Below are 22,991 nucleotides of genomic sequence, written 5' to 3'. Positions count from 1 at the left end.
TCATTTTCACTTTCACCTGCGCATACAAAGCACCGTGATCATCATCATCGTAGCGGCTCGCTGTTTGTTCGGTTGCTGGCTCGCGCGTCTGGGTTGACAATAAAACGGTCGCTCCTTCGTACCTGACGTCGTCTCACAAGTGGTGGAGCGTGCTGTGATTCCCAAGTCCTCGTGCACTACCGGTCACCCCTGGAGCTCCGATCAGGTCGACGGCTGTGCTTGCCAACAGTGATGGCGCAAAACGACCCACCCCCTACCGCCTTCTTCGCACCACCCGCTCAGCCTGCTGGGCCTCACCACACCGTGAGTACCTCGCAACGAGACCCTCCAGTGTTTTCTGGCCTTCGCGGTGAGGACGTAGAAGAATGGCTGGACAGTTACGACCGTACCAGTGCTTGCAATTACTGGGATGAGGCACATAAGCTGCGCTATGTACCCTTTTATCTGAAGGAGGTTGCTAAGACGTGGTATCATAACCACGAACGCGACTTTCCTGATTGGTCAGCATTCACGGTGCAGCTGCGTCAAATATTCGGCACTTCTACAGGACGCTCTGAGGTAGCTAAACAGAAGCTCGCTACCCGCATCCAGGGGCCTGACGAATCGTACACATCGTACATTGAAGACGTTCTGGCCCTCTGCCGCCGCGCCCAAAAGGACATGCCGGAGGCCGATCGTATTCGGCAAGTAATGAAAGGCATCAACTCCGTCGCCTTTAATGCTCTTGTCATGCAGAGCCCGACAACAGTTCAGGACATTATTACCACCTGCCAGCGCCTGGACGCACTTTACTCAATGCGCCTTCCACACGCCTCCTATGACACTCGTCTTACTGGCGAGCATGAGCTGCGAGCTCTAATTCGCACCATAGTGAGAGAGGAACTTCACAGCCTTGTTCCTGCCAGCGCACCGACTTCACCTGCCCGCTCACCCCCTCCTAACCTGCGGGAAATTATAAAGGACGAATTGGCGTCGATGACGAGCGTCGCACGTGCCCCGCCGCCTGTGCCCTTACATGTGCCTACGTATGCCGAAGTCGTGTCACGGCCTCCTCCACCTACTCCACCTGTAACTACGGACGTCGTATACGACCATTTGGCTGCGATGGCAGCCAAGGCACCACCACAACCACACTTCCCTGCCTGGCGCCCTACGCGCCCCGTCTGTTACTACTGTGGCATAAGAGGACATATCTCCCGCTTTTGCCGTCGGCGCCAGCAAGATGAACGACGAGGTTATTCTTCGTACGAGAGTGACCGGGCTGCGCGGTCTGACCCCTACGTTCCAGGAACCTACATTCCCTCGTCACGACGTTCGCCTTCGCCTCCTTTGTCCCACGGTGAACCTCGTTCTTCCCGCTCACCCCGCCGTCGTTCACCATCGCCCTTCCGCCGTACTACTTCGCCTTTACGTTCTGCCCTGATGCCCCTCGACAGCCACTCGGAAAACTAGCAGCTGCAGTTTTTGGAGGAGAAACTGCCTGTCGTCGAATTGTCCCAATTCCTCCTGCGCGCCCTGCAAATTTACTAACTGTTTGTGTAGAAGGCATTTCGGTTGACGCACTCGTGGACACTGGAGCAGCCATTTCGGTCATTGATCGCGAACTATGTCATCGTCTACGAAAAGTGCAAACTCCATATGTTGGTCCGGTGTTATGTGGTGCTAATGAAAATAGAATTTACCCTATTGGACAATGCACTGTTCGTGTTCTGATCGACGGAATTCGTCACCATATACAATTGGCTGTGCTTTCTTCATGTGCTCATCCGATTATATTGGGCTGGGACTTCCTGTCAGCCGCTTCCGCTGTCATTTCGTGTGGTCCGCCCGTTATTCGCATTACGGACACTGAAAATTCTAGTGCTTACGATTTTTCGTCGCCTCACCTTGTTGCAGCTGCAGACTTTGTACTGCCCCCGGCCCAAGAACGTATCCTCACCATTAGATCCAGCGATACCATTGACGGTGACGCAGTGGTTGTCCCCGATCAGCGCTGCATTTTCCGAGGAATCGCCATCGCATGTTGTCTAGTGCGGTTTTCGCGTGGTCATGCCAGTCTCACCGCCTACAACACGACAACAGAGCCACAACTACTGCCAGAGGGGTCCACTGTTGCCAGCCTTATCGACATAGCACCGGTATGTGTCGTCACTGTATCGTCTCCGCCGTCAGTCGCTAAGTGTACGCCACCAGGAGGCTCATCTAATGCGCTTAAAGCCACTTTGAGTCCATATCTCACTCCAACGCAAACTAATGACTTAATGGCCCTTTTAACAAAACACAAGACTTGTTTTGACGTTTGTTCGGATGGCTTAGGTCAAACTACGGTGACCTCTCATCACATCGCCACAGACGGTTCTCGTATTATCCGCCGTCGCCCTTACCGCGTGTCGTCTTCAGAACGCAAGGTCATCGAGGAACAAGTCAATGACATGCTCGCACGCAACGTTATCAGACCTTCCACAAGCCCTTGGTCTTCTCCTGTTGTCCTAGTTAAGAAAAGGGACGGATCAGTGCGATTTTGCGTTGATTACAGGGCACTAAACAAAATTACGCGCAAGGATGTATATCCTATGCCTCGAATTGACGATGCACTTGACACCTTACAGGGTGCAGAATATTTCTCAAGTCTCGACCTACGATCTGGGTATTGGCAGATCCCGATGCATGAGTCTGATAAAGAGAAGACAGCGTTTGCTACTCCTGATGGTCTCTTCGAATTCAATGTGATGCCTTTTGGGCTCTGCAATGCCCCAGCCACATTTGAGCGGATGATCGATACGGTGCTGCGTGGCCTAAAATGGAAGACCTGTCTTTGTTACCTGGATGACATCGTCATCTTTTCATCCAGCTTTTCGCAACACCTAGAACGTCTAGACGAGGTGCTCACATGTCTAGCCAAAGCCGGTCTCCAGCTAAATACCAAGAAGTGTCGGTTTGCGAGCCGCAGCATCAAAGTGTTAGGCCACGTTGTCAGCAAGCTTGGCATCGAACCTGATCCCGACAAAGTGGCCGCTGTGCTGCACTTTCCTAAGCCCACCACGCTCAAAGACCTTCGCAGCTTCCTCGGCTTAGCCTCTTACTTCCGCCGTTTTGTCCGTGATTTTGCCACTATCGCGGCTCCTCTTCACAAACTCCTGACCACAAGTGCATCATTTCTTTGGACAGATGACTGTGAAGCTGCTTTCCAGACCCTGAAGCGATGCCTCACGTCAGGGCCAGTTCTTCGCCATTTTGATCCCACAGCCCCTACTATATTACACACTGACGCAAGTGGGCACGGAATCGGCGCTGTTCTGCTGCAGCGTGACCAGGCTTCACAAGAGCAAGTCGTGGCTTACGCGAGCCGTACTCTCTCCCCAGCGGAACGCAATTACAGCATCACTGAACAGGAATGTCTCGCTATCGTATGGTCCGTGCAAAAATTTCGCCCCTATTTGTATGGCCGCCGCTTCACGATCGTCACGGATCATCATGCGCTCTGTTGGTTGTCATCATTAAAAAACTTGTCAGGACGCCTCGGTCGTTGGGTGCTCCGACTGCAGGAGTATGACTACAGTGTCACATACCGGTCGGGCCGCAAACACCAAGATGCCGACGCTTTGTCACGCTGTCCGCTGTTGCAAAATCATGACGCATCTACCTGCTGCGCAGCACCTCCCAGCCAAGAGACCACGCAGATGACCAGTCTTAGTCCCATCGAGCCCACTGCACCGGATGACTTCCTTCAATCCGCAGACCTCACCTCGCTCCAACGTGCAGACACATACTGCCGTACAATCATCGATCGGCTCACCGGCTCATCTCGTGCTCCCAACAGCCGCTTGCGACGACAACTCACGCGTTTCAAACTTCATGACGGAACGCTACTTCGACAAACTTACCATCCTCTCGGTAGCCGATGGGTCCCGGTCATACCTCGCTCACTTCGACTCCAAGTCTTAGAAGCCTTTCATGACGACCCGACGGCTGGCCACTTGGGTTTTCATAAAACCTACGATCGCATTAAGACTCGCTGCTTCTGGCCTGGCCTCTCCACTAGTGTTTCCAGGTACGTCACTTCCTGTTCATCATGTCAGCACCGAAAACGTTCGACATCTCTTCCCGCCGGCCCTCTACAGCCTCTCCCGTGCCCATCCGCTCCCTTCGAGTTCGTCGGCATAGACTTATACGGACCCCTTCCGCTTACCGCCGCCGGTCACCGCTGGATTGTTACTGCCGTAGACCATCTTACTCGCTACGCTGAGACGGCAGCTCTTCCTACTGGAGCTGCCAGCGAAGTAGCCGACTTTGTTCTGCGTGCCATTATCCTGCGCCACGGCGCCCCTCGTGTTCTCCTGAGTGACCGTGGCAAGACATTTCTTTCTCGTGTGCTCGCTGAAGTTTTACAGGCCTCTGACACAATCCATAAGACCACCTCGGCATATCATCCGCAAACCAATGGTCTTACTGAGCGTTTTCATAGAACCTTGTCAGACATGATCTCTATGTATGTCCAACCCGATCACAAGAACTGGGACACAATACTACCTTTCGTCACGTTTGCCTATAACACTGCCATACAACGCACTACAAGTTACAGCCCGTTTTTTCTTGTGTATGGCCGTGCACCATCTTTTGTTCTAGACACCAGCTTTTTGTCCACGCCTTCTGTCCCATCTGCGTCCCTTCCGGAAGAATTCGCTGCCCGTGTCAACCACTGCCGCACAATCGCCCGCGCCAACACCTCTACCATTCAGGCCCAGCGAAAAGTTCGTTGTGATGCGACACGTCGAGTTGTGTCATTCTACCCAGGCGACGAAGTGCTCCTCTGGACACCTGTTCGCACACCCGGCCTCTGTGAAAAATTCATTCACAGATACCTGGGTCCTTACACCGTGCTTGAACGAACATCGGCCGTAAATTATCGCGTCGCGCCGGTTACTTCGGCTTCTGATCGCCGTCGTCGCGGGACCGAGATCGTCCATGTGTCTCGCCTGAAACCTTATATCCAGCGCTCATACACTTACTAAATGAACGTCTTGCAGACCGCTTTCGTGTAGGGGGGAAATAGTGTGAGCGCTGATTGTGTTGCTTATCATTTTCACTTTCACCTGCGCATACAAAGCACCGTGATCATCATCATCGTAGCGGCTCGCTGTTTGTTCGGTTGCTGGCTCGCGCGTCTGGGTTGACAATAAAACGGTCGCTCCTTCGTACCTGACGTCGTCTCACACTATTTTTATTTCTCCCCATACTAATTAAATAATAATTCTCAATCACCTATTTTTTTATTATGGGCTGGAAACTCGAAATATGAACACTGAGATGCAGAGCACTTTGAAAAACCACCGACTAAATTGTTTCCTGTACGACACGTTTATAGCGCTGTTATTTTTTCCACATTGTAAAGAAAGCTCGCAAAATGTGAAAAGAAGCCGTGTGACGGACCGCGAGCGCACTGCAACAGTGCTTCTATACGCTTTACAACGCGGAAAAAATAACAGTGCTAGACGTATTGTAGAAAAAACAATTTTGTCGCTGGTTTCTAAAAAGGCTCTACATCTCAGTGTTCGTATTTTGGGTTTCGATCCCATGATTTAAAAATAGGCAATTAAAAACATTGTATTAATTAGTATGGGCAAAATAATAAAGTAGCCTGGGTACCTACAGGCTGGTGCGAGTAGTACGCTTTTCGTTCAATTTACCACTGAAGTGTCTTTAATTTTCAAATTCTTGGCTCAAGGTGTGTGGAACACGCTGTATAAAGAACGGCACGGCGACGCCAACGGCGCAAAGCCACCGAGAGAGAGTGCATGCAATGGCTAGCGCAATAGCAGAATATCAGGGTAGATTCAAAGCATTCCCAGAATAGACATCATGTGAAGCAGTAACCGAATGGATGCTCATGCTGCTTTCTGCTGGTGGTTTTAAGCCAAGCGTTGAGACGTACAGGAGAGTGTGGTCAAAAGTTCCCAGGTCACTGTCCCATGCATATATGTCGAAGCCTGGTCAGAAAACTTTGGACCAGCGGTGTATGCAGAGCGAAGTGCATGTGTAAATGGAGTGTGTCGGTGCAAGCAGTGCCGATAATAAGCCCGTCGACTATACACTGGCGCCCAAAAGGCAGGTAGCGTATCGTCTAACGCGACGTCAACGCTGACGTTAGGCGCGGGCGTCAGCTTTATTTAAACGAAATGCACGCTACCTTTTGAATGGTGGACATGCCAGTCTAGTGATCGTATGCCTATATCTCAGAGATCGGGCAATGCTTGACTGCAGCTTTATGACTCATAGGAGTGTATATGTGCACTGCTTATTACGTTGTTATAAATGCAGACAGCTACATTATAACCGCCACTGACACCACCGCGACATGACCTGGTGCATTACTACCGCTATTGACAGTACGGAGACATAACCTGTGCCAAGCCCCTTTCCTAACGACAACGCCCTGTGCCAAGACATGGCATGTGCGAAGTCCCTTTCCCTAAGCAGTTTCGCGCACTGATGGCATGGCTTTGTGGATGAGTACTCGATTTCCACGCCGAATGCCAGTGTTCGAAAAGATCTCGCTCGAGTCATGAGTTTAAATGCTTATAGTATGCGCCTGTAATTTATTTTTCGCCCACAGCCCACCCGATGACGGAACCGGGTTTTCTGCGACACGGTCAACATAGCGATACCGTGTAAGGATTTCGAAAGCAAAATTCTCGTTCTTCTTTGGTTGACATGAACAGCGGATCACCTGTGCCACGTACCCGCATTCCACGGGCCTTGCTAGGTGGGTATACGCCAATGACGTAGCCAGGGGGGGGGGGGGAGGGAAGAGATGGACAAGAGAGAAGGCAGGGAGGTTGACCAGGCACATGCCCGGTTTGCTATCCTACGCTGGGGGAATGGGCAAGGGGCATAAAGATGAGAGAGAGGAAAGAGAAGAGAAAGAGAGAGAAAAAAAAGATTGTCAGTCAATGTGCTGACGCGTATGCAGCGGTGGCACTACACAAAAGTAGCCAGGAGGAGGCATACAGAGCCCATGCCCCCACTGAAGTTTTTTTTTTTCTTTCACCGTGGGATACAGAACACAAAACGACACTCGACCCCACTTACCCGCCCAGATCCCGTGTTAAGCTAAGTACGTGCACACCCAAAATAAATTTTTGTCTAGGCCACTGGTATGCGCCATACGTGCCTATGCAGGCAGGCATGTTTCGTTATTCACAGCAGGACCTTTGAGTCAGCTTATTCGTACTCTCTTTCACTACTGTGCGAATTTCGGTATATGCGAAGTTAGACGGGCTACCACGGAAGCAACCAGACGTAGACGGACGGACGGACGTACGGATGGCCAGACAGACAGACAGACAGACAGACAGACAGACAGACAGACAGACAGACAGACAGACAGACAGACAGACAGACAGACAGACAGACAGACAGACAGACAGACAGACAGACAGACAGACAGACAGACAGACAGACAGACAGACAGACAGACAGACAGACAGACAGACAGACAGACAGACAGACAGACAGACAGACAGACAGACAGACAGACAGACAGACAGACAGACAGACAGACAGACAGACAGACAGACAGACAGACAGACAGACAGATAGATAGATAGATAGATAGATAGATAGATAGATAGATAGATAGATAGATAGATAGATAGATAGATAGATAGATAGATAGATAGATAGATAGATAGATAGATAGATAGATAGATAGATAGATAGATAGATAGATAGATAGATAGAAACGCCCATAGTGCCCTTGGATCGCTAAGAAATGCTCATTAAAAAATAAAAGTAAGTTGTGAAGTGGAAATACTGCAATCTACTTAAAAAGCTGCGGCTACGGCTGGGCAATGATCATTTTAAATTGTATGGTAACACAATGCAAGACATTCGGGGAAAAAGTATGTGAGGTACAGATATAAGATAGTTCCAGAATTATTGTATCCTGTATGATAATTTCCCACTACATCTTAAGATACTTCGATACGTTTGCATATTTGGTAATATGAATTAGTATAATGAAGTCTGCGTACAAAACTGTTTGCTTGCAGTTTTCTTAACTGCGATAAATAGAAAGAAACAGTCATGGTGATGTTGGTTCTTTAAGAAACGGTCAAAAACTTGTTTCAGAAAAAAATAGTCGTCTTGTTTTTTGTGTAACCAGAGCCCAAGAGTAAAAAAAGAGAGCCTCCTTTGTGACATAGTTGACTCTTCTATGAGCCTCTCCAAGAAGAAAACAAAACGTTTATAAGAAATATGAACAGTTATTCTCAATAAATTTATTGTGCTACGCAAAACAAATCAACAAATTAATTTGACACGTGAAGTAAATGTCACAGCCAAGACATAAAAAATCGCTAGACGTATTGTCTTTGCTGGCATCTGTTTCACGTTGAATGACATTATTTTATTCATATCTACAGCAGCGCGTGCGAAGCGCGACTTACCAGAAAAAAAAAAAAACAGACACTTGTTTTTGTCGTACGTTGTTGCCGGAAGTTTAGTTTCTTTCATTGTTGGGTAGTACACAAATAGATGAAACACAAAAGAAGGAAATGGGATGAATTAGTGCGCCACCGTGCGATGAATAAGTTCTAACTCAACCACCTTTCTCTCTTGATTTAGTTTATTGTTTACACGAATAATATGGAGGAGTTATGAGCGAATCCCATTTTTTACTACGGTGATACGTGTTACTGCGCAGCTGCTTCAGCACTGAGTCAGGCAGGTGCCTTAGACATGGAACTTGGCTGGTGGGCGTCACCGAGAGCGGGTTTATGCCAAGCAGTTGATAGCACAGCCTATACATACATAGTATTATGTAGCAAGGGAAGTGGAGGAGAGATGTGAGGGTGAGGAGAATGAAAATGAGGAGGGGAGAGGGGAAAATGCATATCCTTGTATAGTACAATCTGGCAAGGTGATAGGGAAGGGATGCGGGTGAGTACTGGCTTTCGGATGAGTAAGAAAAGGAGAATGGAGGGAATAAATCATAGTATTACGATGTACAGCACGAAATAGAAAAGATTGGGATTGGGGAGGGAGTGAGCAGGAGGGATGCGATGGTTGGGAGTCGGTAAACAAGGAAAAGAGAAGGAAAATGAAGAGGGATGGCAATTTAGACAGAGATAAAGAAAGAAACACACAGAAAAAGAAAGAAGCACATGATGAACACAGAAGCAAGAATTGAATCTGCGATTGCCAGGTGGTTGTGCTACCTTGCCAGCCTCGCTGCTTTCTCATATTTTAGGGGCAGTAAATTTGCTTAAGAGGAAGGTATATAACAGCTGCATCTTGCCGGTACTTAGTTACGGAGCAGAGACTTGGAGACTTTCTAAGAGGCGTCAGCTTCAATAGAGAACGGCGCAGCGAGAAATGGAAAGGAAAATGGTAGGTAGAACCTTAAGAGACAAGAAGAGAGCAGTGGATTAGGGAACAAACCGGGGTTAAGGATATCATAGTTGAAATCACGAAGAGGAAACGAAAATGGGCCGGGCATGTAGCGCGTAGACAGGATAACCGCTGGTCATTAAGGGCAACTAACTGGGTTCCCAGAGAAGGCAAGCGGGTTAGGGGGAGACAGAAGGTTAGGTGGGCAGATGAGATTGAGAAGTTTGCGGGTGTAAAATGGCAGCGGAAAGCACAGGACCGAATTGACTGGCGGAACATGGGAGAGGCCTTTGTCCTGCAGTGGACGTAATCAGGCTGACGAAGATGACGAATTTGTTTTATTTTTACCTGTCTCATACTATGTAACTGTGCGTGAATCTTGTATATAAGTGAAACTAATAAAATGGTCCGTAGTGACATTTGATTCCTTTTTTTAAGGATTCACATCGTAAGCTTTCGATGCATAATAGTCCCAGACGTCGCGCCACATGAATCGCGCCAAGAGTGGGAGCTTTTAGGTGCACCAACAACAAAGCACTCGGTCATAAATAATTATCATCATCAACCATGGTATAAACAAAGTGCGCGTAGGTGTGCTTATCGCTGCAAGGGTGCGTAGAGAGAGTACTTCACCACTTTGCACAATGGTGAGCTATGGGGAAGTGGGCAGTTCAAATCAGCGACTAATTACATTTTCTTTAAATTTTTTATTTACATACACTGCCGTCTCATTGCGAGACATTGCAGGGGTGGGTACAGAATTCGCTTAGAAATCAGGCATAACATGAAACAAATTAGCACACAAAATGAACGCTAAACTGTTATTACCCAGTCGACCTAAAAATAACATAATACTGTAAGTATGGGAAGAATTCACATTCTACTCGGCCAACCAATCCTTCCAATGGGTGTGTGCCACATGCAGACGACAAGAAAAAGTGGGCATTCCGCAGTCACTATTCATAGGCTATACTATATGTTTCTTTAGCTAATACCGCAGAGTGGGTACGTGCCGTAGTACCCAGGCTACAAAAAACAAACAAACGAAACTGTACAAGCATTAGACATTCTGACGCACACTGGCATTCTTTTTCTTGCGGCAAGTTTCAGGCTTCCACCGAGAACCGAAGCCATGCTAATGAAAGAGAGGGCTGTGCGAACGGACCCTGATTGTGGTACTGAGAGATATATAATACTAACATCTGGGGTTCTAAGTCCCAAAAACATGATATGACATAATTATGACTATGAGTATGATATGATCATGATATAATTATGAGTGAAGGGCTGCGAAACCTTGATCACCTGGTGTTATTTAACATGCACTCAGATTATTGCACAGTACACGGGCTCCTCTGATTTCACCTCCACAGAAATGCTACCGCCGCGGCAGGACTCGAACCCGTGACCTTAGGTTCAGACGCCGAGCACTATGACCACCGATCCGTCGTGGTGGGACGCTATTGAAAGAGAGCGTTCCACTCTTGAAAGTGAAGCTCGGTCGCTAAGCAGGACACAAAGAGCACACGCTTCGATTAGTAAAGTGAACGCGAGTGCCACGTGAATTATCTGGAATTTCAATCACCAATGTTGGGTAAGTTCTCAGTTATGCTTTTTAATTTCGTGTGAATACACACAGTCGAAAATGACAACAGAACTTGCCACCGAGACGGCAGAAATTGAACTGCTGCTGCGACATTAACCAATCCCTAGCTGTAGTGAATAGAGATTTTGATGCACCGGCCGGCGCTCTGATATGACGGGCAACACACTTCTTTTTTTTTTGGGGGGGGGGCGAAGCTTTTGATGTCGTGGGTCGTGCGTCTGTATGTATGTATGTATGTATGTATGTATGTATGTATGTATGTATGTATGTATGTATGTATGTATGTATGTATGTATGTATGTATGTATGTATGTATGTATGTATGTATGTATGTATGTATGTATGTATGTATGTATGTATGTATGTATGTATGTATGTATGTATGTATGTATGTATGTAGTAGTAGTAGTAGTTGTAGTAGTAGTAGTAGTAGTAGCAGTAGTAGTAGTAGTAGTAGTAGTAGTAGTAGTAGTAGTAGTAGTAGTAGTAGTAGTAGTAGTAGTTGTTGTTGTTGTTGTTGTTGTTGTAAGTAGCCACCTCTCGTTACTCCTTCGAATGCCCACCGGATGGCGATATATAGCTCTACATAATGAATACATGATAAAATTATGCAAGAGGGCCATACTTGAAGTGTTCACTAGATGGACGGACGACTGGATGGACAGACAAGCAGACGGACGCATGGATGGAAGCACGAACGGACGGACAGACGTACGAAAGGACGCACAGATGGACGGATGGACGCTACGCTTATCATCAATCATTCTGTGAGTATGCTGTGACTTTTTTTATGGCAACTAAAGCGAGCTCTATCGCGTGTGTTCTGACAACAGAGATCTGAAGTACTGCAATGAATGCAGTGCAGCAGAAGAATGTGTTGTCACAACAGAAATGTCATTAAAATAACACTAACATTTTTTTGTGTGTCGCTACAGAAACCTTTTGGCGCTACTGACACACCAGAAAGTCTGGCCTGCCGGACGTGGTAACAAAAGTGTGTCATGTCCCGTAATACGACAAAACATCAGTATTTTATGCCGTCCTATTGCGTTGTATTTTTCAACTGAATGCTGTAACCTTCTTCGGCAATTTAGCTCATTCAGCACTTGTGTTGCATGCCAGTGCGATTAAAGAAAGCTATGCTTAACCTTCAGCACAGCGCATGCTAGAATGCCTACAGCCCATAACTTGTTCTTTTTTATTTTACCGAAGCGCGTGTCTGGAGTGATTTTTAAATGCCGTACGACCAGTACCGCGCAGCAAATATTATTGAATGACAGGTGTCACATCCAATAAGTTGTCTTTTTATGGTGACGTCCATGCAAAGAAGCAGGCCTTCTCCTTTTGAAGACAGTTCGGGCTCTGGAAGTTTGGGTACTTCTGAGCATTTCTGAGAAAAATGCCATTAATTTTTTTTCTTGTATAGAAGTTAGAAGAAGAGTTCTTCCGGAGCAAGCATCGACAATAGAGTTCTGAACACAACCTAAGCGAGATCTATCAAAATGATCTAAAACTAAAGGTTAAACATTGCGCTTGTTTTCCTCTTGAAAGACGTTCTTATCTTTTTTCACCCGACAGCGTCACAAAGTCGTTCACAAGAACAATGACAAATTGGTGTGCTTTTGTCGGTGTAAACACGATGACATTCGAGAGGACGGAGTACTATAAGAGACAGCAATACAAAGTCCACTTGGGGGACTCTTGTCCAGTTTTTTTTTTCGGGTATCAAGTTTCCTAGCAAAGATGACGCAGCTGCTGGTAAGCTGTGTTGTTCTGTATTTTACCATTCTTGCGCTCCAGGTGGCTGCTGAATACAACTGGTGGGGCCAAAGGCGTGTTAATCTACCACCCTTGAACGGTATAAGCAGAAAACCAAATGTGAATCGGGTTAGTATACTTTTACCCCTACGCAAGTATAAACTATATGCTCGAGTATGAGAAGCACAAACTAATAAGACCTAAGGAGCGTGATGAGAATCAAATGCTCGTTGAGCATTTCTGTTACACAGAAAACCTGCTGCCCCTCAATATTGTCACGATTTTCACGTGCGTCTTTCCTCGAAAACTTTCGTTTAATTGAAAGGGAAACCAAGATGAAACAATTATACTTAGCTTATATTCATAAGATGCACCCGGACAACACTAATGCCATTGATTTCGCCACCATAAGGTTAATACAGGTGAATACCAAGGTGAACTTCTTAATCTTAAATATCACGCCGAATCTCGGCGCGTCACGTCGCGAATTTTAAAACGCATTTTTCTTCGTATTTTGGCGGCATTGTCTCAATGAATTTTCTTAAATTCGGTATGTCTGTAGGTATAGCTCAAAGGACAATGTACAGTTGGCCGAAAATTCAGATATTGTGCGCAGCAGCCACGTCTTTGTCTGACAGCGCCATATTGTGGAACGAAGTTAGGAAAAAAGATAGCTGCGTGGACATGTGCTTTGTGGGCATACCCTTCTCCTTGATTCAACTGAAATGTAATTCAGTCGTATGGCAAAGATACACAGAAAACAGTGCCACTGATGCACGATAGCTGAAGATTTGGCTGACTGTATTTCATTTTTACCGATTAGGAACTACGCAGGTGCCGTCAAAATGTGTGACGACACGATGTTTGAGGGCGGGAATTTCAGGGTAACGTCACCAACTGCATTTTTTGCGTGTCTCGCATTAGCCAACCGTCTTCTCGCAGCAACAGTGACGATTTTGGTATTGTGAAAGGGTACCGTAGTGACAGGAGAGAAATGTTTTTTTTTTTTTCAAAGCTGTACCTGTAAAGCACGTTCGAAAGACGAGGGACGGAAACGAGAAAAAGTAGAAAATTAGTCTTGTCTTAGCTCTGGGTGCTTCCGATATTTTGGTGGTTCTTTAACATTAATACCTTGCAGCGTGTTCAAATAACGCCGAGCTTTAAATTGTAGGCCCGTGAGTACTGGTGGCGTTTCGCGCATCAAATGCTGAGAAGGCGAGAAAAAGAGTGAGAGAGAGATAGTAGAGTTGCAAAAAAAAGGAAAGCAGAAACTCGGAATTTTTGAGTGGCACAGCGCATAAAAAAAATGCAACAACACTGGCATGCCATGCGCATTGTCATCTCCGTCTGTAAATCAACACGTCGCGTATTTGTGCCGTTAAAAAGAAAGATATTTAGTTTACTCACTGTTTACAGGAGTATGCAACGTTTACTCGCTGAACTGAGAAAACTATAACTGCGCCAGCGAGTCCAGATTGTATTTTGGTGAAAGTGGAACGCTAATCTTGAGTTGTGTGCTCCAAACGTGCGACGTGTTTTTTTTTTTTTTTTGGGGGGGGGGGGGGGTTAGTAAGGAAATTTCACTGAATCAGTTGCAGCAGCGCTCGAATTCTTTAGACACGAAAAGGAACCCCATGCCGTTATAGTCACCACGGCGGTCAGCATAACAGCCACAAATTGAGTAACCGTAAGGTTAAGTACATCGTCTACAGCAGGGGTTGGCAACCTTTTGCGGTGGAGGGCCAAGTTTGCCTGAAGCCAACATAGGGGGGGACCGCACGGCAAATCGGGTGGGGGTTGACATTGCAAGTAAGTAGACACATAGAGGACAAAAGGACAATAAAATTGTGTTCATTTCCAGCACGCATGCCACAAGGTTGCAACTTATACTAGACTAGGTTTGAACAAGAACCTTATTTGAGGGCAAAAGTGCCATGTCTGCCTTCATATAGGAAGAGACAAGAAAGGGGGTGTTCTCATATCGTGCCGGGCGACCAAAGAAACTGCTCCGCGGGTCCAGATCACCGACCCCTAGAATATTCGTGCCACGGTAGCTACATAAGAGTACTCGTGAAACGCGCATAGATAGCCCTTTATATAAGAGCGAGAATTCCATCGCATTTACGGATGCCATAAGCACGGTGTGATTGTGAAACGTGTCGTATTTGAACACTCTCGACCAATTTGGTAGCCTGTACTGATTGATCGATCGATCGATCGATCAATTGATTGATTGATTGATTGATTGATTGTGGAGTAGTTTTGGAAGTTCTTAAGTGTGCAATTTTATTGAAGTGTAATACAATTTTCGCATTTCATCCCATCTAAACGCGGTCACCAAGGCTGGTATCGAACCAGCTGCATCGAGCTCAACATTGCAACACCATATGTAGTCACACAGTTGGATTACTGGTAGGCTAGAACAGTGCTAGTTGGTTCCGGATGATCATTGTATTGCTTGTGCATTTCAGAAGAAGAGCGTTGGACAGTACTGCAGAAGCACCAGCCAGTGCCGCGCTGACCTCTGTTGCTCGAGAACAAGGAGAGGGACTATCTGTAAGCCACGGGCTCGATTCGGCTATAGGTGCACGGATGACCAGATTAAAGGCGGGATTTACGCGGGTGCATGCCCTTGCCTAAGCGGAAATGGTAAGAAAGCCGTTTTAGCGGCCTCCACTACTGTAAAGTATTGCCTGCCTAGGGAATACTATGGCTTTACTTTCGTAATTTTCTCAACTACTGACAATCATAGCCTTTAACGCCATAAAAAAATAGCTATAGCTTTATATTGAACTATACGTTAACAGAAACTGCGATTAGAACATGAACAGTTATTTACATTGAACTTTGTATGAAGTGAGTAGGTAATCATTACTCTGCTTTTCATGCTTCGTTCGGACTAACTGACAAGTCTTCATTTTATCAAGTTTATTGGTCCCAAAGCTCATCCCGTTTGTTTTTTTTCTCATATCATCTGAACGTTAGTTTCGTACAGTTATACATTTAAGTACCGCGTACTCTTTCCGGAATGCAGGCATTAAACTTGATATACTTTTGAAACTATCAATAGTTTCAATAGATCAATAAATACTTAAATTGAAATAAGGCTTCTAAAATGTTTCATGGGGAGCTCTGGCGCTCCCCATGAAACAACAGCAAAAAAAAAAAGAGAACATCAAAATTTGTCCACGTCATAAGCATAGAATGATTATACATAATAAATAGGGTATGACCCGCAACGGATTTGCAATACAAACAATAAAAATATGCCGCATGCGATATATATGACATACTTAATAAAACATTTGAAATCCTTGTTTGTTTGTTTTTTCCTTTAACAGGTGAATGTTATGTTTACGGGAGGAGGACGAATATTGGCACATGCACTCATATAAGATGAAAATGATGTGATCTTGAAATATTAGGTTGAACTGTACATACTTTCTCATCGTCTAGCGAGTCAATCTTCTTTATCACAAGCAATAAAAAGGCTTTAAACATTTCCTGAGCCATCTGATTTTTCACTCATATACTCACACCCGCTTTAAAGATTCGTCGTCATCATCAAAGGTGAAATGACAGGCTGTAAGCTATCCCGACTAATCGACTCTTGGTTTCTGAATTAAGCCTCCTCTGACTTGGATAAAAAAACAAAACAGATACAAAAAACACAGATTGAGGGACGTACCCCTAAACTTCGCCTTTGAGAACTGAACGCGATAGCGATATCTTCTTCGTGCCTAGTTCAGTCTGTGTAATGGGTAGCATGCTTTAAACCATCCACATGAAGTTGTTTCGAACTTGCTATGCACCCGCTATGTGGCTCTAACGGAATAGGTGAAGTAACGTGTGTGCCTTTTGTAGTGGGTGGCTGGCTTTAAAACATGAAGTCATTATCCTAATCTCGTGTTCTGAAGCCCGTTGGCAATGTACGCTTGTACCACGCATTATTACTGCGATAATATATGTTGCATTGTGAAACATGTACACAGAATGCCTGTGTTTGTGCAGCGTGAAGTCACTTTCATTGCACTGCCAAGCAGAGGAAGCTATTTTCCCTGTATTTCCAAGCAGAAGCGTGACTTTGTGGCAGAAGAGCTGCTTTTCCACTCGAACGAGTCGGGTTCGGTTCTCACCTGGCCCCAGAATTTTTCGTTATTTTTATTGTTTTATTTGCAGGTTGATTATTTGCAGAGATAATTTTTTCGCTCGGAACCAACGACGCCGACGCTGACACCCACACCGACGCCGGAATTCTTGCGAAACGAGATTTCGTGTTGACCGGTTGTGCCCCCGTGATCTCCGACGACAGCGCATCTCTGGCCGACTGAGCTCCCCCTACGTCATCTCCCGACGCCGACAAGAGCTCTTGCCGAGTGGTGCCCCATCCTCGGACTCTTGCGACCGTATCCATCTTTCCTACCTTCTCCTTACTTCCGTATGTGGCTCTCCCTGCTCCTCTCTCTATCTCTATACCTTGCATTCCTCCCTACTCTTTTTAATCCCTCCTTAGCCCCCTCCCCTGCGCAGAACTGTGGCGGTGTACTCCATTGAGAGAGAGGCAGTAACAGAACTACGCTTATTTATTCCTTTTCCCCTTCCAAAAGTCACTTAAAGAGTACATAAGCACGCGAGCTGTCAGCACACTTCACCCTCTTCGTCACTTATCCCTTAAGTATACGCATTTTCACAGAAGAGGAAGAAACGCCACCATGATGGGCTGCATGCGGGAGTACAAAGGCTAAAGGCACAGCATCCACAGTGCATTTTTGGGGGGTCACGCCAATTTACGCAGCCCAAAAACTACTATGGCGGCGCCCAGGGAGCCATTTTAGAAAAGGTGTATCGAAGCAAAAATCGCTTGGCTCGACTTATAGCAAAGCTGAAAAGGATGAGATTTTGCGCGTCCCAGACATTCAGGACTAAATCCTGGCTGTCCAATGCGCCGGCGACTTGACCTTTTGACTAGACTTGGCGGTCCCGATATATACGTGGGAGATACAGCCGGGTGGCGTGCGGCAGCCTCAGTCAAGGGGCGTAGCCAGAAATTTTTTTCGGGGGAGGGGGGGGGGGGGGCACCTCTTTGATTTTTGGGGAAGCACCCCCTTCAAATGACCGTTTTTGCTCTGTATGCCGTGGTGAAAAAAAAAATCGGGTGGAGGTGCACGGACCCGATGTGTCACCCCTTGGCTACACCCCTGCCCCAGTACCTGCGCTGGCTCATCATAAGGATGTACTCACTCACTCACTCAATCACTCAATCACTCATCCCGTGACTGCTCGAGCTGCCCCTCAACTTGGCCGTCGTGCCGTCCTGGCAAGTTAAAAAAGCGCTGCTCACCGTACCATACGGCTTTTGCCTACCATAGCAAAAAAGCCGTACCATATGGCTTTTGCCTTTCTGTCGTCTCGTAAGAATGCAAAAATGATTAGGTGTTTTTCCGAGTGCGTAGCTTTTTAAGAGACCGGTTTCACGTCCATCTGATGTCGCGTGCGGCGTGATGAAGCTCCCCATGAAGCGTCAAATACAGAGCTAAAACATGGCTAGGAACGCTCAAAACAGGACCGAGATAAACGAACACGTCCTTATTGAATAATTTAAAGCAATAACAAAGAAGTAATCACATTACTACGTTCTTAGAGAAGAATTTATTAGCAATAACAAAGAAGTAATCACATTACTACGTTATTATAGAATAATTTATTAGCAATACCAAAAAGTAATCAAATTACTTACCTTAATATATTGGTAAAATGTCCCGGAAAGAAGTAATTACCCCATTAAATTAATGTATCGCTAAAAATGCTTTAGATACATGCGGTTGACCACTGCACCACGCAAAAGAGTGCACCATTTCTTCCAAAATCGAAATATTGCTCCTCCCACCGGTACTTCTCTGGTGTCCTCGTTTCTACGTCGGAAGTGGGAAACAACCTGATGGAACTCGCTGCAGACGTCACACATCTCAGATGCCGTAACAAGCACAAATTCGATAAAGTGCATCAGAAAGTAATGCCCGTGTTGCAAACCGAGAATGCGAATCTCCCAAACAAGGTTCTCCCACGCCGGCGAGACGCCAAAAGCTTGCCTCCAACATAAAATTCATCTATGCTTTGAAAAACGGAGCATTGGGAACACAAAGACTGGGAGTCGCCGCGTGACCATGCTACGCACTTCATCGGGTGAGCAGCATTTAGTTTTTAAAGAGCGAAGCAGGCACGCACTCCGCCGTCACCGTCGAAGCTCCGTGCGCCGGGCAAGTGCGCCGAGCAAAACGACAGGTGCGCGCTCCTGGTGAAGTGGGAGCGCAGGCGCGACGACAGATGGCGCGCACTGCGCCGGGTGTGCCGCCCACTCGATCAGTCATTCCCGCCACCGAGCACACTAGACGCTTCCCACACCCGCTCTCCACACCACCGCCTTCATGAAAGCCAGAAGCGAGATCTGGCGCATAGTCGTTCCGCATAGCACATAGCGTCCCATTTTTAAGGAGCTTCGCTCATCGGTCGTATTCGTACACGGAACAACTGCTTTTTTTTAGGCATTGCTGTATACGGCAAGATGAAACCGAAATTCTAGCGCATTATGAGCGCTAAAACTAATAGCCTGCATGTGTCACACCGATTGGGCAGGCTCCGCAACTAACCATTGCTCCACTAAAAATGAATAGCAGGTGCGAATTGAGAGAGAGTGCGAAAATATTAAAATAGAAAAAGAGGCGTGCCTTTAGCTACGCCGCCAGTGACATCATCCTCTACATCACAATATATGACCAAACCGAGCCAAATATGCTTAATATTGTTGCGTATATGCACGAAGAAAAAGAAGCGTATACGGTGAACGCACTTGTCGCCCAGAGCGAGAGAAGAAGAAGAGGATCAGGAGGATCGTTACCCAGTCGGCCGCTTCTGAGCTGCCCCTCGCGACCTAATAAACGGCCCCTTTCAACGTCTACCAGTCTCTTTCAAACGTAACAGAGTGGTGGAGGAGCTGGGTAAGCGCTTCAACTACGGAACGATCACTGCCACAGCTTCGACGAAGCCGTCGACTTGCCGGTCTCCCACCATCTGCCGTGAGTGACTTCGACATGCCCGAAGAAGCAGGCGTTTCCAGGACGGCACCATCTGGCCCTCTTCCATACTACCGAGTTCCACCGCCCTTCGGAGGAAAAGCCGAAGAAGATGTCGACGCCTGGCTCACCAAGTACAAACGTGTGGGCAAGTCCAACGGTTGCGATGCAGCCGCTATGCTAGCCAACGTAGTGTTCTCCCTGACCGACACCGCACTGCTATGGTACGAGAACCACGAGGACGCTCTCACGACGTGGGATCTTTTTGTTGAAGAGCTCAGGGCGTGTTTCGGCGACTCGGTTGCTAGAAAGAAGCGGGCTGAGCAAACACTGTCGCAACGGGCACAGCTACCAGGTGAGACATGCACCACTTACATAGAAGAAGTGTTAAGGCTGTGCAAGGTGGTCTGTGCTACCATGTCGGAAGAGGACAAAGTTGGGCATCTGCTGAAGGGGATTGCTGAGGACGTATATAATTTTCTAATTGGAAAAGAAAGCCTCAGTTCTGTGTCCGACGTCATTCAGCATTGCCGAACGTTTGAAACGCTCAAGATGCGTCGAATTGCGCCCAAGTTTGGTCGGCTGGCTAACGTTACAACTGTTGCCAGTGTGGACACGAATCCTGGCCTCGACCTTTTCTCTACCATTCGACAGATTGTTCGTGAGGAACTGTCGCACCGAGAAATGTCGTGTTCGACAGCTGACCATCGCGAGTTGTGTCTGCCACGCGAGGCTATGGATGTGCCTCCTTTGACCCAATGGCAACCGACGATGAGCGCGGCAACTGTGGAGTACAGCCCAGCCCCACAGTCAAGAATGACAACCAGATTTCCCGCGTCGCGGTATGACCGACGCTCTCAGCGCATGCCTCCTCGACGCCCGACGTCTCGGTACGACGCACCCAACCAGTACATCCGTCACACAAGAGCAAATGATGACGCTCTATTCATCGACGAGCGACCGACGTTTCGACCTCGGCCGGTGTGCTATTCCTGCGGTGTGCCAGGCCACATATCGCGATTTTGCAACCGTCGGGTAGCTCCTCGGTATCACCAACCATGCGATTTTTCACGACCCTTCGAACAGCCTCATGGTGTCCGGCGGCCGGCCCACATACCACCTGATGACAACTATTGGCCCAGCAACTTCCGCAACTACTCCCCGGCATCTGACAGGAGTTTAACGCCCCCACCGCGACCTCGTGCTCATCGTTCTCCTTCACCGCTGCGTCGCAAAGCACCCTCTTCGCCACCGGAAAACTAGCCAGCGCGGCCAATGGGGGTGAGGTCGCTGGAAACGTGCTACTAAGAGAAATACCTCCTGTGTGTATGTTTAAAAACAAAGTGCGTGTTTTGGTGGATCATGTGCCTGTGATGGCGTTGGTGGACACAGGTGCAACGATTTCCGTGATGAGTGGTTCTTTTAAAGATGTGTTAGGGCGGAAAGTTGTTTTTACCTGGGATGAAACTTCGACGTTCTGTGGAGTGAGTGGAGAGCCATTGCGCCCTATTGGTGTGTGTAGTGCTGAGGTATTTTTGGGAGGCCTTATGATAACGACAGAGTTTGCGATTATTCCTCGGTCGACACATGATGTCATTCTCGGCATGGACTTCTTGCGAGAATGTGGTGCCACTGTAGACTGTCGCACGGGGAAAGTCTTTGTGAGTGGCCAGATGCCTTCAGAACTTCTGGAAACTCCAGCGAATGACCAAACTACGCTGTGTGTCTGTGGCGATACGTTCATACCTGCGTTGTCTACCGTACGTGTTCCTGTTGTTTGTCGCGGCGCTGATTCTGACAGCTTCGATGCGAGCGTAGAACCAATGCACATAAACTGCGTGAAGAAGAATGTGTTGGTTCCCCATTGTGTGGTGTCGATTGATGGCGGAAGAACTGGCCTATGGACTGTAAACTGTTCCTCTGAGCCCGTGACCCTACCCAATGGTTTGAAATTAGCTTCGGTCAGCAAAGAACACGCGACCTTATCAGTGGTCGAGCTCACAGACGTGCCGGAAGAACGTGACGGAACTGGTTGTCACAATTTAGACGGGGCGCTTATGGCAACGATAAATAAGTCGCTTAGCTCAAGCGAGCGCCGAACTTTAATGAATGTGCTGTTGAAGCACGTTTCAGTATTTGACTTTGCGCAGAAGGGCAAAGTAATCCCTATCCCCCTGTCTCGAACGCGCCATACCATCAACACTGGCGCGGCAAGTCCGATTCGCCAAAAACCGTATCGTGTTTCCCCGTCAGAAAGACAAATTATCAACGACCAAGTGCAGGAAATGATGCAAAAGGGAGTAGTACAAGAGTCAGCCAGTCCGTGGGCAGCACCGGTAATCCTTGTTAAGAAGAAGGATGGATCTTGGAGATTTTGCGTCGACTATCGCCGACTGAATGCCGTGACTAAAAAGGACGTATACCCGCTGCCCCGTATAGAGGACGCAATAGACTGCTTACATTCGGCCTCTTATTTTTCCTCCGTAGACTTACGATCCGGTTATTGGCAAATTCCGATGCACCCAGAGGACAAGGAAAAGACTGCCTTTGTAACCCCTGATGGGCTCTATGAATTCAACGTAATGCCATTTGGACTGTGCAATGCACCGGCAACCTTCGAGAGGTTTATGGACACCATTCTGCGTGGCTTGAAGTGGAACAATTGCATGTGCTACCTCGACGACGTCATCATCTTTGGCCGCACGTTCAGTGAACACAACTCTCGTCTGGATACTGTTTTGAACTGCATCCGAAACGCTGGCCTAATTTTAAACTCGAAGAAATGCCACTTCGGAGACCGCCAGACGCTTGTGCTCGGGCATCTCGTTGACAAGGATGGCATCCGCCCTGACCCCCAGAAGACAGCAGCAGTTGAGGCGTTCAATGCGCCGCGTTTCGTCAAGGAGCTTCGTAGTTTCCTGGGGCTTTGTTCGTACTTCCGCCGCTTTATTCCGAAGTTTGCCGACGTGGCGTATCCTCTCACATGCCTCTTACGAAAGGACAATTCCTTTGAGTGGACTCCGGAGTGCGATTCTTCATTCCGTCAATTGAAGTTTTTGCTGTCGTCACGACCCGTCCTTCAGCACTTCAGTCCTTCTGCTCCGACAGAGCTTCATACGGATGCTAGCGGCATAGGTATTGGCGCCGTCCTAGTACAACGTTACGGC

The sequence above is a fragment of the Rhipicephalus microplus genome, chromosome 9, assembly GCF_043290135.1.
Source record: "Rhipicephalus microplus isolate Deutch F79 chromosome 9, USDA_Rmic, whole genome shotgun sequence".
Taxonomy (NCBI): domain Eukaryota; kingdom Metazoa; phylum Arthropoda; class Arachnida; order Ixodida; family Ixodidae; genus Rhipicephalus; species Rhipicephalus microplus.
Note: the sequence above shows the minus strand (reverse complement) of the source record.